This window comes from Nilaparvata lugens, chromosome 6 (genome assembly GCF_014356525.2).
Source record: "Nilaparvata lugens isolate BPH chromosome 6, ASM1435652v1, whole genome shotgun sequence".
NCBI lineage: Eukaryota > Metazoa > Arthropoda > Insecta > Hemiptera > Delphacidae > Nilaparvata > Nilaparvata lugens.
In genome coordinates this window covers 21,265,658-21,282,138 of record NC_052509.1, presented here as the reverse complement: position 1 = coordinate 21,282,138, position 16,481 = coordinate 21,265,658, and the positions used below count along the sequence as shown (strand labels likewise).

At 35.4% G+C, this 16,481-nt stretch overlaps 1 protein-coding gene across 2 annotated transcripts in view; it reads right to left on the bottom strand.

Moving 5' to 3' along the window:
• The window catches only part of LOC111052918, a 158,739-nt gene that overhangs the window by 108,749 nt on the left and 33,509 nt on the right, over positions 1 to 16,481 (bottom strand). For both annotated transcript variants that reach the window (XM_039430381.1, XM_039430382.1), the window contains exon 2: positions 8,413 to 8,482. The gene's annotated coding sequence lies outside the window, so the exon portion shown is untranslated. The remainder of the gene's footprint in view (positions 1 to 8,412; positions 8,483 to 16,481) is intronic.

The window sequence follows — 16,481 nt, the reverse complement described above, 5'->3', positions numbered from 1 at the left end:
TACATAAATACGAATATAATTTAATTGAAAATAGGAAGAGTAAGAGAAGAAATAATATATTATTAGCATTACTTGTTGAGAAAATAACATTAATCCAAATCATATTCAGGTGATTACAAAGTTTAGAATTTGTACTATAGCTGCAGCCAGATACAGAGCAGCAACTGTAGAACAAATTTGGATCAAAGAGAAAATAGATTTTTTACATTCATAATTGAAAAGACTGAATAAAAAGAATAATGATATTAGAAAAATTAATTTAAAAAAAATTAATACGAGAATTAATTATTTATATTGAAGCTTGGATCAAACCAATTCATTGAAAATAAAAGTTTATATAATAGCTGTTGAGTTACCAAATTTGGTCGTACTTCGAAAACATTGCATGATTGGAGAAACCTCAGAATATTGGTTCTTTTCATTTCTGTTATATTGGTTCACTGACTCTTTGTACGCAGCCATAAATAAGAGATGGTGCACAGAAGCCTGTTGACTTTCAATCATGAATAAATGTACCGAGAACCAATCAGAGAAGGCTTTTTCGAAAAGAAGGCTACTCTGATTGGTTCATTTAATCACCGGGCCTCATGTTTATATTTCAAATTAGCTAACATCCAAATTGAATAAAAACATAATATATCATCAGCTTCTATTTCCATTACAATTATATTAATGAAACATTCACATTAGAAAAAACAAATAAATGATATCGGTGATTCAGAAGTAAATATACTTAAGTAGATTTGAATGATATTTAATTAAGCTACACGATCATTTACTTCCAAATTTTCATCATTGGGCCTTTGTTATTCCGAGCAAAGCTCGGTATCACCAACTTTTTTTTAATTGCAGAAAAATAAAAATGTAATAATAGAAGATTCTTGTTCAAATGTAGTAATTATTTCATTTTTTAGCACTTAACGGTTCATACTCCACAAACTCTACTGAAAGTGTATCAGTAAACGTCTTGAATAGGTAAAAACTACGATACATGATAATCAAGTGAATATTAATATACGATTTGGAAGATGATATTGAACTAAAAAATAGCCATTATGGAGTTTAAGATTGTTGGAATATAAACTCAATTACTTCAATTCCGATGTAATTTGAATCAATTAATTTGGTTTTCACAATAATAACAACAAACTGGTTATTGGAAGATGAGAATGTTTGCTTGAAGTGAGCACAGCTCAAGAGAGCACAATAATTCATGGATTAGTTTTCAATAACTTCATAGAGAAGTAACGAGTTCTAGTGAACAGGATACACTACTTTCGAGAACCTTACTCCCACTACCGTTCAACCGAAGAGTAACCACTTTTGGGTGACTTCTAAATTTCGGGCGATCATCACGTCTATATATAGGGCTCATAGTTTATTTCGGTTGAGAACTATAATGTACAATTGGATGTAATAATAAGTCGACCGTTGGAAACAAGACATTGAACGAAGAAATTGGATGGTTGGTTGGAATTGGAAAGTCGTGAAGTAGAAAAAAGATCCAGAAAGGAGGAGGTCTTAGAGGAGGAGTGGAAGGAGAAGATGGAGTGAAAAAGGAAGAAGGAAAAGTAGGAGGGCGATCAAGGTAAAGAAATAAAACTATCAGTATCAGGTACGGATTTACGGAAAGAGATAGACGACAAGAGGAAAAATAATGTCGAAGAAGAAGTTGGGAAAGAAGAGGAGTAGGATAAATAGCGAGTCAAAGAAGAGGAATATGAGGGGGTAGATGATTAAGATGAAGAAAGCAAGAAACTGATGATCAAAGAGAAGTCAGGAAAGAAATATGTAGAAGATGAAGTAAGAGGAAGAAGGAAAGGAAGGAGAAAAAGGATATGAAAGAGAAAAAGTAGCACAAACGAATAATAAATAAGAGGGGAGAGAAAACTTGGAGATATCGAAGAAAATCAGAAGAGAAAATGAGATGAGGGGGAAAATCTAAAAAAAATAAACGATGGTGCAGGAGAAAAAGATTACGATATATGAGAGATGAAAAGAATGAGATACATTAGAAGGAGGAGTGGACGTAAGAGAGAGAGAGAAGAAAATCTGAAAGATTAAAAAAATATGGGATTGAGAGATAAGGAATTGGTTGAAAAGTGGCAGAACGAGAGCTGGGAGAAAAGCAAATAAAAAGAGGAAGAAGGAAAGTACCGAAACAGAATTGAAGACGAAGACGCATTGGAATGTGAGGAAATAGGAGTAAAACAGTAGAGAGATCATATTGGAAAGAGAGGGAAAAATTGGGAATAAATTGGAAAGGATAGCTAACAGAGAATGGAAACGTTATAGAAAGCGAGGGATTGGATGAGGATGAGGATGAGATGAAGGAAGGAAGGAAGAAGACAAGAAAGGATAGGAAGACGAAGAAAATAATAACAAGGTGTGTAAAACACCATTAAAAGTGAGGTGAGGGAGAAAGATAAGAATAACAGAAGAGGGTTAGAAAATGATAAATTCTTTACAGGAAGACAAGTAAGACGATGAAGAAGGATGAAAGGAATTAGAAGAGGATAAGGTGGAGGAGCCTGGGGTGCAATTACAAGAGTCGAGTGGAATGGATGGGCGTTGCTTGCGGCATCTCTGACTCCGACTCTGACCTAACACTTTGTTTTTATCTGACTCTTTTCAGAGAAGATAATGACTCTTTTATGCTCACGACCCGAATCATCGGCCGATAGTGCTATGCTGTACTGTATGCGATGCGGTGTGGTGCGAGGATCCAGATCAAGATCGATTTTTAGAAGATGATCAAAAAGAAGAAAGAGAAGAATAGTAAGAGGGAGAAGGGGGAAAAAAGAGAGAAAAGGAAAGACAAGAGGAGAGAAGAAGGGAGAAATTCGAAAGAGAAGAGAGTATGTTAATGTAGTGGTTAATGGAAAGAAGGAAAATTTCAAGTGATGAATAGGAAATGGAAGAAGATTGAGGAAAAATAGAATAAAAACAAGAGAAATTGATAAGAAAAGTGATAATGGAATGAAGAAGTGAATGATTTTGGAGGAAAGTAAGAGGAGCTAGCACTAAGATGAGAAGAACACAATATGAGGAAGGAGGAGCTGAGATAGAGATAATAATAATAAGAAGAGCCAGAATGAGAAAGAAAGAATGGAGAGAAATAATGAGAAAGAAGTGAAAAATGAAGAGGATGAGAATAAGTAGAACAAGAAAAGAACGAGGAGAAATTAATAATAAGTTGTGAAAAACAACATGAAAAATGAGGTGAGGGAAATTGATAAGAATAGGAGAGGGAAGCATAATTCGAACAGTAGAGCAGAGGAAGAAGAAGAAGAGAAGAAAAAATAGAAAGAATGTAGGAAGGAGTAAGAAAATTATGACTGAGAAAAATGAGAGAAAGAAAGAGACATTAAAGAAAAGGTAAAAGACTTGGAAGAATGGGTATTTGAAGTATTAAGAGAAAAAATAACAACGAGAGGTTGAAGGTGTCTGGAAAAATAATAGAGGTTAGAAGAAGAAATGTGGAATGGGGAAAAAGAGATGGACAAATAAGGGATGACAAAGGAGGAGAAATAAGAAAGAGAAAGGAGAAGAGTAAGTCGACGAAGAAGGAGAAGAATGAGAAAATGTTGGAGCAGGAAACTCTGTCGACGTTAGGGAGGAGGAGATTGGAAGGCTGTTGGGAGGTCGTTAGAGCTGAATTATTAGAAGAAAGGCCCGACCAAACCATGGTTGCAAGCCCTTTTACCTCTGGTTTACTTCGAAAACACGACCCGATAATCGGACGAAATTGCCGCCATGGGAAAACTCACGATTGGAGGACTCCTCACGGCCGACTTGCATCCGAAACATGTTAATCGACTATGGCTCTACTATGTCGACTATGTCGTCGATTCACTTACTACTGATCTCCGTACAGTACCTTAAACTTGCATCTCAGATAACAAATCCCCAACTGAGGATTGACTGAGTTGAATGAGGAGCGTGAGATCTAGTCATCCTCAATTCATGCAGAGATGTAATGATAAATAATATCTTCATCCATATAATGGCCATGATAATTATGCATACCATCAATTGAATTGATCGCGATCTCGTATATTATTGAGAATTTTATTTGGTTTATTAAATCACCCACTGCAGTGTACCCATAGCGTATACAATAAACTGCCTTGTATTATCTCAATTACCGTAGATTTATATTTTTTTTAACTTCCCAAACTCCACAAAGAGAACACACCAGTAAGACCTATCATGAACTACAAAAAAGCTCCAGCATACATATTAGCTAAACAAATGGATTTACAACTAAGGAAACTAATACCAGTAGACCAGCATCCTGCATATTTAAAAACAGCTTGGACCTTGTAAATAAAATCAAAGACATTCACATTCCATATAATTCCACTCTAGCATCATTTGATATCAAGAACCTCTACACCAACATCCCAGTAAAAGGAACCATAGCTATTATTGAAAAAATCCTGAACAACAAAAACAATCCACCAGAACACACCAGAGAGCTGATAAAAATATTAAAAATCATAACATCACAAAATTTATTTATTTATTTTTATTCTAATTACTTCTCTCATGATCAAGAATATTTCCGTCAAAAAGAGTGCCTTCCAATGAGAAGCCCAATCTCTTGTATACTAGCTGAAATTTTCCTGCAACACATGGAAGAAACGAAAATATTCAAAAAAAAACATGCAGGGAAAATCATTTATTGGAAAAGATATGTTGATGACATAAGTTTATGTAGGTACTACTCTACAAAGGAAATGCCAGACAAAGTGATCAACTCCTCTCAGAGTTGAACAAAATACTCAAAAACATACATTTCATTGCAGAATATGAAAAGAACAATGCCCTAAACTTTCTGGACCTCTCAATATCAAAACAGGAAACAAACCAAGATTTAGGGCCGGTTTCCGAGCTCGGGGTTTAGCTAAGTTCTAGACTTGAACTGGCTTTAAACTCTGGAGTCAGAAAATTGGCTTTCCGAGTCAGAGCGTTAACTTAGTTGAGGACTTAAATAGACTCGAGTTTAGAGATCATGTTAGACCCTGGAGTTTATAATTTCGTTTTCTGAGTGAAGGGCTTATGAGTCCAGGACTTGAATTAGATTCTTGCCTCTTTCTGAGTCAAGGATTTATCAAAAATCGTTAAGCCCAGGACTTAAAACAGCGTGATTTTAAACCCTCGACTGGGGTAGGGTTTAAATTCAAGTTCTAGACTTAACTGAGCAAACACAATTCAGTTATTGTTTTGGAGTAGATAAAAAGCCAAATAGATGTCATGGAATACCTTAATTATTTTGATTAGTCCATCTAAATTCATAATTTATAGTTAGCAAGTTCATTTTGGAATAAAATTGTATCCGAATTATGCGTAAAAAACTAACCTCATTTTACGACTGTGACATAACCTAAAAATGTTCAAGCAAATCAAATAATACAAGGATTGCCTTGGAATTTATATTCCAATCTGAATGTTATTAATCAATGTCATATTCAACATATTAATAATAACAATAACAAATTATTATTCCAGTTTTTTTCAAAGAAATACGTTTTCAAACTCAATAGCCTAATTGAATTTTCATTTCAAAATCACTGGTTTGGATCAATGATCAATAATAGCATATGACGTAAAATGAAATTTTCATTCATTCACCTTTCAAAAGTTTTGCTTTGAATAGGCCTACAAAGAAATCGAAACGTATTTTTACATAATAATTTTGAATCCCCACTTTGGATTGACATTCTCGAATGAACCTTTGTTTCACTACACTGCACTTTCGTTGGTCTGTACGTTGCTTTATCGTCGGGGTTACAGTACCTTGTTTTTGGCGGTGAACTTTTACCGGTTCAATTTGGCTTGACGGCGACGTCCTCTTACGTCCCTAGACCTGTCGTCTGAACGGGTGTCTTGAAGCGGTGTTACATAAAGTTGCGGAACCAAAGGGGTGGTACATGAAGTTGGTTTGGGGACACACATGAACTGCTGTAAATAAATGTATTACAGCATTAATTTCTAACTCTTCCTACAATTCATCAAAAGCTAAAACAGGAGTTATCTATTGATTACAATTAATTAAATTCTCTCATTCTATTTGAATCCTTATTTTATATAGATTTTTATCTTTGAACTACTGATCCTTTGTATCAGAATTAATGGATCTTTCTTCACAAATAATTCAAAAGTTCTGTTATAATTTAATAAATTAGCGTTCGGTTAAAAGCCTTAACGCCATGAGAAAACACAGTCAGAAAAATATAAAATTGAGTCTTAAACTCAATATGAACATAATCTTAAAAATTTCATTCCAATTTAAAGGCTATCTTCCTGACTTTCAGCAATACTCTACGATAATATATCTCCAGAAACAATAACTCAAATGTAACGTAACTGAAAACTTTCTATGCTTCTTTAGAAAAAAAATTTATAATTATCTTCCATCACTAATAAAATCAAAATGATTATTCTCAATCAATATTATTAACTTGAAAAATAACAGGCTTTGTTAATACAATACTCTTATGGAAGTTTCAATCAATTAAATTCCCTAAATTATATTTTAACCTTATTTTACGTACCTTAGCGGTTATTTGAAGAAACAATTATTCGTACATGATGAAGAAACACAATTAAACTTTTCAGGACATGGCACTACTAGAAAATTTAAACTTTAATAAAAATAAAACTAGCTCCTACATTAACTAATGATATAAACTTGCCCAAAAAGGGCGAAACATAATGACTATATCTTTACTCTCGTAGTGCTCCTAGCAAAAGTGTCCTCCGAAACATAATCTGGTCTCTCGACTGGGGAATCCCCCCACTACTGTATTTAGAAACAGGTCTCCTATTGGGCGAAAGGAATCAATTTGACCAATCGTCGCGTGGCTTCTAGAGCCTTTGGACCAAATAGTAACTGCAAAATCGGTAGTTTGTTATAATTTCAATGCTTGCTGTTTTCCAAAACTTATCGCACTTTATGTCGCGACAAGAAGGCTAAGTTTTAGAGATAATTCCATAATCTACATTCCTCGACGACTCGGAGCCACAATTTTTAAATATCTATCATGGGAAACTCGAAGTCATGGCCGTTCATAATAGAGAGAGAAAATAATTTATTTCGCTAACTTACTTACAATAATGGCTATAGTCTATTGCGTATTAAATTTACTATTATAACTTGGGAAAAGGCCTGAATTAAAGAGAGTGCCCGGCACACTCTTCAGGAGTGAAATGCATTCCTCAAGACTCCAACAAAAGTCAAATATTTACAAGTAACACAATGTCTGAACTACAACAAAGTTATTTTTTTCAAATTCTTGATATGCTTGAATATTTTCGTTTGATCACTTGATTTCCAATGCTTTGGAATTGGTCTTTAAACACGTGTGTTCGCAATGATTTCACAGTAAAAGAAATGAAAGATGGATTAGAATCGGTGGTAAATAGGATAACAAGGGAGTCTCTGATTCTATCTCTATCTTGCTCTTCTGTTTCTCATCTCTTTCACCTGCTCCCTACCTTTTTCATCTTTCCTCCTCCTCCTCCTGAACAGAGCTTCCTTGCAAGATTGCTTTGCCATGTTTTATTAACAAACTTATAATTATAATTCTGATTGCAAAATTCCTATAATTGAAGTTATGTTGAAGCTATAGGATTTTTAAAAAATACTATTGTTTTCATAATACCATTGTGAATATGTTATCTAATCATCTGAATATGTAGTACTTTGTAATGCTTTTCAGTGCAATAGCTTTGTCGAGACCTTGCACAGAGAATGAAAATCAATCTGATGGATCTGAATAAAATATAATCATTCATTCACTTATGTACTAATCAATTCCTAGATTCAAAAACTTGCGTACATCGTACATTAACATCCTGAGTTTGTACAATCCATTACACTTGCATCAGCTGCACAACACCATGAACATCCAGTGACAATCAGCGCAATCATGGGCAGGGGATACAAGCTAATGAGATGAGATGCCTCAAACACAAGCTCTGATGAGGGAGAAGTGCCAAAGTCGATTAATCAGATTGCCCAACACCTGAACAGCATTCATCCGTTGAGTCAAACTTGTTTCTGAAGAGGAGGATGACTGGGCAGTGACCATCCCAGCTTGTCAATGATGAATACGTCCACTTTAATCATCTCAACTCAGTTCAGAAGATCAACAAAAACGTTCTTCAACAGCTATCAGGATGTGAAGTCTTTATTGTTCTACCAATTTTCGGAGATTGTTGTCAGATACTTTGTAGGTTGTACAATAGCATGCGTCAGATAAAACGTATAAGGTGTATTGCGTATCAATTGAAATATCAAATAGATGATTTGATATCAGTAATTCTTAACAAAAACTATCAAAGAAGTAAAGTTGAAGCAAAAACTGGGAATATCAGAAAGAAAATGTTCGGAAAAATACTTACTTCAAAATTCTTAAAGAGTTGGAATCCGTCTCCAAGGCCACAATACTCCAACTTCTTCGATCCATTATTCCTGTAAAAATTGAATTTATTTTAGTAACGTTGTAAGCCCACACCGGTTTGATATTCCACAACTAATATTGTTTCCCTTTACTATCAATACAATAAAATTGTAAAGAAGTATCCATCAGTCATGTTGAATAATAAATAATAAGCATCACATAGTGGTACAACATAATCAATTTCAGTTGAAAATTCACTAAGTGCTAAACCGAAATCATAATTATTTACCGATTAAATAATGGATCAGATTCAAGTGGAAGAAATGAATAACATTTTACCAAGGATAGAGCGAAAAATAAAGCATATGAAACCTGGTAACTTGGTATTGATTTAATTACTGCAAGAAAATATCTTAAAACTAAAAAGTGTCGATTAATACTTCAAATGCGGTATGTTTGTTGGCTGTTGTCTTGAAAAGCATGGAATTTAGAAAGGGTTATCATTTATAACTGATGTTACAAAGTGAAATAAAACTGTTAGCTATAACCGAATTTCGTTGCCAAACACGAATGCCATTATAAATAAATCGAGTTTTAAAATGTGATAAAACTTCTCACTTGAGCTTGTAAGCCATTTAAAAAGAATGTTAATCGTTGCAGGGATATCTCTAATGAGCCAATCGAATGAATCCAGTGGAATAACAGAAATTCCACCTTCCTGTCAGATGTTGTTCTACCATACTTCATCTTATCTCTCGAGTGTCCAATTTTTAAATAGGATCAGTAACTCGTTTATCTTGTGTCTAAAAAACTCGTATCTGTTCAACATCTGCGATAGAATTCTTCACATCGATAATAATCAATTCCTGTTCCAGTGGAAACTTGGAATGCTTGGGAACTTGAAATTTATCAGGAAGGAATCCCAAAGGGAGCATTTCTTCAAAGGATCAATGGATTCCTGACCAGTTCGCAAAATCTTGCAGTTTCCGAATAATGTTGATCAACAACCCGTTGTTCGAATGAGATTAACGAACAATCCTTGACTTTTGAAAAATATTCTGGAATTTCCTCCAAACCAATTAAATTGGGGTTGAAGAGTTGAAAAAATATTAAGAACATAAACAAAACAGCATTTCTAGATTAACAGCATCACCAATAGTTTTCAATCTGAGCTTGGATCAATTTGATCATTCTGTTGATTCTCCAGAATACATAGATTGTCTAGATGTTAGCCGATGCTCTATTGCTTTGTTCTGCAATCACAAAGTTACAAACTCCTCCTGTAATATACTTTTCAGATTACCAGTAAGTTAATAATATAATTTATTGGTATAAATCTTAAACCAATGTTCTACGTCTTTGCGTAGTGATCATTACACATTCTATGAGAAAGTATAGAGTTTGCTTGAAGTCATAGAGAGTACTGCTTGAAGTCAATATACTAAGCTAATTCAGAATTAGTCAAATGAATGCTGTTCTGGTACTATTATAGACGGATAATTCCATTGCATATATGCATAATTATATGGCATGTGCAAATTACTGTGCTTTGTCAAATGCGTGTACATTTTCATCACAGCACTTTTCAATTTTCCTGGAACAGGCCCTAGTTTTCCAAGAAATAACATGGCAAATACTCTTCTGAGATGGTAACAAAGATTGGAATCACAGCGAGACTTTTCTACTTTCTTAATTGGGTTGGAAAAATATAATTGTTCAATTGAGTAGAAATTGAATATAGTGCGCCAGGATACGACCGCTACTGAAAGGCATACAACAGGTTGCATCGTTGTTTTCTATGGACTTGGATGCTTTGTACCAGCAGCAGCCTCCACTGTCCTCTACCACTCTCGTTTGATCTGTTCTGTTGGGACTGCATTGTTGTTTTCCGCTGCATTTGAGCTCTTTGTGCTGTCATCGCGGTCGCAAGCCGCAGACTCCAGACCTGCAGTTAATGTAGAGGTGTCGTCGTCAATGCTACTACACAGCTACTCTCCCCCGTCCTGCACTTGTTCTTATTACAATCCTTCTTCCTTTCCCTTGCTTACTTCCTTTCCTTTCATTGACTTGTTTTCCTTTCTCTTCCTTTCCTCTCTGTCTTCCTTGAGCTGCTGCGTTGTATTTCATTTCTCTCGATACATTTCAAATGCAGCTGTCGGCCCCAACTTTATACGGTAGCTGGGTCTGTGTACGGAGCAGTTTGTTCTGTCTTATAAGTCACATTGTAATTCATAGGACACACCGTTGTTGCCTGGTTCGGCCAACCAGCATAATGCATAACCAATAAAGCTTATTCAATGACTTTGTATTCCCTATTGAAATTCAGCTTTATCTAATCTTTGTGCAGCCTACTTACAGGCTCTGTACAAGAGAATTGAGAACGGCAATAAGACTGTATAAACAGGCAGCCTTCTGCTCGTTGCGTTTCAAGTCGCCCTGTGAGAAACGAGCTGAATAGGGTTCTATCCATAATTATTAGTCGATGAAATTTGCTGGTTGAAGGGCTGCTTGTTTTCGAACGGAGCATCCATGGATGGTCAATGGTATGTGCATTCCATAATATTCTTTCATTGATTCAATGATACACAATTATTTTTAAATTATATATATAGCACATAACAGAAAATACTTTAAAGTTTGTAATATAAATTGAAACTGAAGACACAAGACATAAATAGATTGAAAACACTTGAAAACTTACATCATAAACGGAAATTTTCTCAACGTTTCTCAACCGAGCAGAGAGTGGTTATTATATATATATATATATATATATATATATATATATATATATATATATCAAAGAAGATAATATATGAATAAAAGAGGAACAAAAGTCTAGTCCACTTCCGATGTATAGAAGTTCGTAAGAATCGTTCTCATGGAGGAAAAAATATTATGGCTGTTTCTAGTGGATAGTTATAGGTGGATAGGAATATCCGGTTAGAATTGTCCAATTTGTCCACGAATTCTACGAGTTGCAAGAGATTTGTAATGCTTGAACTGTTTCCCCCTGCTCACTCCAAGTATTCCATCCTTCAGCGATGTCCTCTCTATCCACCTGCCTAGCAATAATACAGACGGCGACAACTGTAAAGTTGTAAATTTTATAGATGTCTTAAAATTAAAAGTCACTCGCCTGAGAGCGTGCATTTGACAGCCAGTATGCGACTGAGTACGTGCCTCGTTCCGAGAGATGCCGACACTTCTCTCCATTTTTCATTTCTCCATACGGCGTCACTTTTTGTCGTCTCTCACTTTATCTTGTCGTCGTCACACTCTGTCACCTTTTTTCGCTTTTTTCGTCAGATAACTAATGTTTAAATACGAGACAAACCCTGCATAACTTTGCCAGATCTTTCTCCAAGGACCTCTCCGTTAATTGGATGGTGTAAATTGGAATGAATGGATATGAGATCTAATTTATAACAAGGAAATAAGTTTGGTTCAACATTTTTCCCCCGTAGATAGAGGAACAGGAGGCTATCTAGTCTTTCTTATAAATTTAATAAAAATAGGGATTCTCTCCAAGTTCTATAACTGATGATAATGAATGCGTAGGCTCAAATCCTGTTAGAAGATAGTCAAGAATATCCTTAGATTTTATTAAAAGCTTTATGTTGAAGGAATCGTTGCACTCCGAAAATCAGCATTCCACCTGATTCTTGTCTATGTTAACACCTTATGGAGAACGTATAATTATCAAGCCAAGAAATGTCTAATGGACAGTGCTACAGTTCATTGAAATTCATGAATACAACGGCATATCAATGCATCGTGAAAAGTAATGCTCTACGTAGGTTTGTAGAGCATCAAATTCTCTTTGAATCGATGTATTATTACACTATTCCAAGTTTTCGTTTAATTGTTATAGCAGCTTCAATATAGGGGTGACATTTTCAATGACAATGCACAAATCAAATACATGATTAGAAAAAGACCAACAGGCCTAGCCCAAAACTGTTCCTATTGCAACAAGTTTCAATTCAGCGGTTCCACACCTTCAATAGAGGGGATAAAGATGCGCACTTTTGCTATTTTCACTTACTAACAAGTCCAAATTAGGCTCCAAAGTGAAAAATTGTGTCACAGACACCCCCTTCAAATTTCATTGTCAAATGATTAATTATTGTTGCAGCATTGAGATTTTCACCCCGAAAGAAAATTTGATTCTCTACAAACCTACGATAAGCATAAATTTTTACGATGAATTTTTGGAGAGAAATAAGCCCTGAAAGAGCAAAAAAATAGGATAAAAACCTGTTATTTTGAGAATTCATCAAGCTTCATTTGTGAATAGTTAGTGATGTCGATTGAACGCATTGTTCTCAATATATGAGAACCCTCATCCCCTTAGCACATGAGTTGGAAATGGGGACTTTTGATATGTTCTCCTCCTAACTAGTCTCAACAAAGCTGCAAAGTTGAAAATTTTATTAAAAACAATCCCTCCAAATTCCTTTGTCATTGGTCTATTGTTGCAAAACTGGAGATTTATGCGAGAAACCAAAAAATGATACCTTTTAACCACTCCACCCCCTTAGGACAGGGGGTAGGGGTTGGGACTTTCGATATGTTCACCTTTTACTACCCTAAACACAACTGCGGGGTCAAAAATTGTCTTCCAATCTTTTCCAACTATAACCTTTCCTTGACTGGACAATGTATGGTTTCTTCATGATTCAGAAACGTCAAAATGCTTGCAGTAGGACAAACTAGCAAATAAATGGTATAATACTAAATTAACAAAAAAAAAACTTATATAGAATCGAATATCTATAATACATTTGTTACTGAACAGTAGAGTTTTTGTGATAATTTTCAGTCCTCATACATGACAAACACTGTTAATTTGGATTGCTCAATATGAATTAAAATCAGTTCAAAAAAATGTTTTATATTATTCAACAATGGAATAATATAGTATGGCTTGAATTATTGGAATTAATGCAGTGCGTATACACTTGAAGAAACTGAGCTTGAGGTATGTTACAAACAAGCGATGCAAATTTTCCAAAAACAATTTTTCACAGTAAGGACAAGCATCATAATTTTCATTCATTGATAAACACTTATAAATCTGAGCCTACCTACGCACCGGCTATACATCCATGAGAGAAATATTCTATTATCTAGGATCTAGATGTTCGTATACAGCGGTGAAGGCTTATCTGTGGATCTTTAATGTGCATTTTGCATAAGACTACAGCCCACTCAGCGGCCTTTGATTGAGTAGAAGAAAGCATGCTTCGGACAAAATGCTGTGTGAATGGGTTGGATCCGGTAGTTGGTGGCTGTATTTATCGAAAGCGGACAGCCTCCTCAAGTCCTCACAAACACGACAGCTCAATTCGGCGCTTGACTTGTAAAAGAAATTGTTCATCATAAAACATCACACCTACTTGCTGGAATAATCGAAATAGGTTCAGGAAGGAAAGAGCTATGATATGAATAATTTATGGCCGGAACGAGAAGCAATCTTTTTGTTATTAAAATGAGCTGACAAAATGGAAGTGAAAAAATCGAGCGCTTTCAGAATGGACAGTTGTCTGGTGGAGGGGGGAGCAGAACGAGATCGAATATAATAAAGCTGTTGAATTAATTCAAGACGATTTTCTGTTACCAATAATCATCTAATAACAGGGTTGTGACGTGCTTTTGAACAGCGTAATAGCACAGTTCGTTTCATTTCCATATCAATAGCCGAAAGTTTGAAAACTTGTTGACCCAACACTGTTGAACGGTTCCGGGCGGACATTGGTGTCTAGTGCCTGCTCCCTGAACGTGCCTACACCACACACTCACACTATTACACAACAAACACTCATCCTTTCCTTCACTGAACATTAAATGGTACATAACACCCCTGCAGTTGATTCTCTATTCATACACTCTCATTTACAACCAATTGAGAGCTCAGTGTGGGGTGACATTGCACTTATTAGCAAAGCTTTCAAAATCCTAGGAGGGAATACTGCTGTATTTGCTCTCTATTAGCAGTGATCGGAATAAACGTTGGGAGGTTAGGATCCGTAGGAGTATGACTGTATGAGGAAAGATAGAATTGCAGTCATTGTATTCTATTAGTACCACTCGAAAACTGTCAAGAATCTTAGTGAATCTTTATCTATCAATGGCGTGGATGCAAATGATGCTATAATCGAACTGTACCTCCCAGGCCTTTTTGTTAGTCCATCTCCTTTTTTATGTTATCGAAACGACGATGACATTCTTTTGTTGAGTGTCTGTATGGGGATCGAGATCGAGATGTTTCTCCACAGTGGGTCTTTGTTGAACGTGTCCTATGTCCACACTCAAGCACAACGATTTTTGAACGTTCATTTCTACATTTGACATCCATTGAACTAGAAATGACAATATAATAATGATATCGAGTGATCTTGAAAACCTGCTCCTATTCCTTGATCATATTATTAGGTGCTTCATACATTGTATAAGTCCTATACTGGAGTTCACGTTATCAAAATCTCAGTAGGATCAGTTAGATAACGATATTCTCTGCTTTGATTAGTTGTGATTGTTGATATTCAAATGAGAAATCCCTTGATAGTAAGCTAATTCAATATATAAGTGAAAAAAAACATCACTCAGATGTCGAACACTATCAGATAGAAGATAATGTGTAATGACTCAAATAGATCTCCTTGTGTGAGGATCAATTTGAAAGATTCTAATAGTGGGTTCTAACATCTAACATCATCAGATTGTAACATCAACGGTCTTCTTAATTTTGTCAAAGATCTTCTAAGACCTGATTGCTGTTCCCTTTTTGATAAGATGATGCTACAGCTAAAGCCAAAAGTAATCAAAGAATGAACAAAATTATTCACGTATATACTGCATGCTATATTTCCGAAAAAATGTAATATCGATTTTACAACTTTCTATAACACAATAATTAGCATCTACTCGCATCAACTAGTGATCCACGTGAATCAACTAGACATCTACACAATTGATAGTTCCAAACGAAAATGTGCTGATAAGAGGTGACACAGACTTCAGTTTGTAGATTCCAAGTTGAATGAATAATCAGATAATCCCTCATAAACGTTGCACAGCCACAGCACAGATTCACGGTTGCTGGTTTTGATGGCGTGTGGGAAGCGAGCAGTACTGACGGCATCCACGTTAGCGGTGTAATGTAATGATGTAGGTGTGTGCTGGTGACTATCGGATACTGTATTTCACATTAAACTGTTCATCGGAACTAGTATCTAGAAACAATGCATAATAAAACATGTGGCTGGGGGCGAAACAAAGACATGTGTATATAAATACAGGGTGAGACATGCCATTCGCGACACAATAGACGTCTATTAGACGTGCAGGCGAGGAGAGTTCAATAGAGAGAGCAGTGCGCATGCGCAAAACAACATGCATCGGTAGCAGTCATTCTTCCGCTTACGCCTCTGTGACTTCTGAACGAAATTTATTAGTCCCGAAAGCTGTGTACCTGATAGAACATCAGCTTATAAATTGTTCGTTTTCTATTGTTTTGAATATGACCCGTGTTCGACCCAGAATGTTGTAAGGTACAGTTTATGGTTAAACACACATGTGTAAGCGCCAAGTTCATGGAATACCTGCATGTGGAATAAGTTCGTGTACGGGGATATTTGATATGCGTATCTTATTTCAAGTTCATTCATAGTGTGCTACGATAATCAAATGCAGAGGACGTTGAGGGCATAAATATTAATTTAGGATCATTTTTATGAAGTATGACAATAAACAATACAGTTTTGATGACTTTTGTTGGTGGGAAGACTGTGAAGAGTATCTCATTATCATCCATATTATACAGTAAATCCAAGCCCAAAATTATCCATTCTTCCACCACAACACAGACTTCGATTTTTTCCTAACTGCATATTCCAAGCCAACGAGTAGCATGTATTAATGAGAAAATTATGTTGATGTCTTTGGATGAGAATTGATTAGATTTGTATCAAGGAAGCTAATTTCTACTGCAGTGATTCACTATTTATTATTATAATACTACAATTATTGAGTTATTAATAAAAATATTGTTATTTTCTAGTATGA